Below are 2214 nucleotides of genomic sequence, written 5' to 3' on the forward strand. Positions count from 1 at the left end.
CAACTCCCAAAGTTTGGCATGATGCTCGTGGGGGCTCAAAAATAAGAAAGGGGGGATCCTCCCCGCTGCACCCCCAATGGGAAAACCAGAGACGGTTTCCCGGCTGGAAAACAGGGCTGAAGCCCCTGGGCCACGGAGCCGGTCCCGGAGCAGCCGGGGCTGAGTCACCGGCCCCAGCGCCCCATGGCCCTGGCGCTTTCCCATGGCTCAGGACTTGTGAGGCTGGATTTTCCTGGCCCGTCTGGCTTGCCCGGCTGCAGAGCTGCCCTGTGATGCCATCTCAGCCGGTTTTACTGCCGTGGGCAGCCGTTCCCAGGCTCTGGCAGCCCCCCCAGGGCCACATCCTCACCGTGGGGGGCTGCTGGGGAGCACGGCCCAGGAGCATCCCTGCCTGCTGCAGTTCGGGCCGGGGCTTGCCCCAGCAGCGGTGGCCTCTGGGGATGCCACTTGCTGGTGCCCCCAGCCCACGTGTGACCTTCCCCGTGCAAAACCACCACACTGGGATTTGCCCCATGCGGAGAGCAGGACCAGGGCTGGGATTTGGAGGGACCCGAGCATCAACAGAAGTGGGATGCACCCAGCACCCACCCAAAGCTGAGCTTATCCCCAGCAGCTCCAGGCAGGGGCTTGGCCACGTTTGCCTCCGTCCTTGTGCAACTCGGCCCAGGTACAGGGCGAGGCAGGAGGGCGATGGGCAGACCCGCACGCGTGCATCGCCACGCGGCGAGAGCGGGAAGCAATGCAAAACGCCTCCCAGCCCCCCAGGAACAGCCCGCGGAGCAAGAGGCCCCGGGAGCCACTTTGCAGCTTCGAGTGCGCCGTTGTCCCCGTGCTCCCGAATACCAGAGATTCCTGCCCTAAGCCGTGGCCCAGACCTGCGAGGCAGGATTAGCCGGTGCCCTCCGGCTGCTCCCGCTCTCAGCAGGCACGGCAAAACCGCCAGCAAAAGAGAGAAGAAAAGAAAAGCCTCTCTTGGGATCTTCCTTTTTCTTTTCTTCCCCTTTTTTTTCCCCCTTGTTTTCCTAATTAAAATGGTGCACTGACAGCGGTTGGTGGCTGCAGGGACTCTGGGCTAATTACAGCTCTTGGCTTCCACCCCGTCCGTTTGTCCCCAGGTCCTCCCCAGTCTGGCGCTGATGGAGAACCTGGTTTGGTCAGGACAGGGCAGAGGAGGTGGCTTCCCCCCGGCTTTCTCGGCAGAGGCTCTTTCTTTCTTCCTTTCTTTTTTTCTGGATTCTTGCTGACAGCAGCATCTGTCATCGAACAATATCTCCCGTGAGGACCAGCAGCCGCAGAAGGCACCTGGAGCCCTTCGCCGAGCAAAAGCCCTGCATCCGGCACGGCCACCGAGCCCCCTCGCTGCCCCCAGCACCGGGCGCACACCGGGAGGGCACCCAGCGACCCGCGTAGCCATCGGGGGCAGGAATTAAAGCTTGGAGACAATCCCCTTCGCCTGCCTCCCGCAGCAGCCAGCGGCTCTGCTCCGGGAATAGGTTTATCCTGGCCCTGACCTTGCTGCCTGCCTGGCCACGGCTCTGTCCGGGGGTCACCCGTGGCCACGAGCTGCACTGGGGCATCAAAAGCAGAGGCGAGGCAGGAGAAGGGCTTTTTGCTCCAGCGAGGTCTCTCAGCGCGACCGTGGCACGGCGGGGCTGAGTCCTCCGCTGTCCAGCCTGGCTGTGAATCCCACATGGGGACTCGCCCCCGATGCTGAACGGCAGGGTCACCGCTCCAGCCCGTCCCTCGCTCCAGGGAAGATGGGAAGTTCTCCCCACCAGCATCACAGGCCTGAGCTCGCTTGCAAGAACAATGAAACTTTCCCGGGTCCTGGCACCGACACCGTCCGTGTGTCCGATGGGGCTTCGCACCCCACCGAGGCGGCGGGAAGGGATGGTGGCAGGAGCAAGGGGAGGGTGGCAGCTGCCCGACCTCCCCGCGCGGCTCCAGCTGTTTCCTCGCCTCCCTTCCTCTCCTCCGGGCTCTGCAGCACAATGCGGCCCCGCAGAAACCCCAGATGAACCCAGGCTCATCAGCCATTTGGTTTTTGTAACGATGTGCTAAAAGCTGTCTGTACTTTCTCCGTGCCCCAGTTCGTGCTGCCGGCTCCTCCAGGTCCCAGCGAATCCCCGCGCCCTCTCTCGCTCGGCGCTAACTTATATTTTAAACAGCGAGGTACCACTTCCAGCAAAAATAAATCTCTCTGGGGGAGGCGGG

Source organism: Egretta garzetta, unplaced genomic scaffold (genome assembly GCF_000687185.1).
Source record: "Egretta garzetta isolate BGI_Z169 unplaced genomic scaffold, ASM68718v1 scaffold942, whole genome shotgun sequence".
NCBI classification, from domain to species: domain Eukaryota; kingdom Metazoa; phylum Chordata; class Aves; order Pelecaniformes; family Ardeidae; genus Egretta; species Egretta garzetta.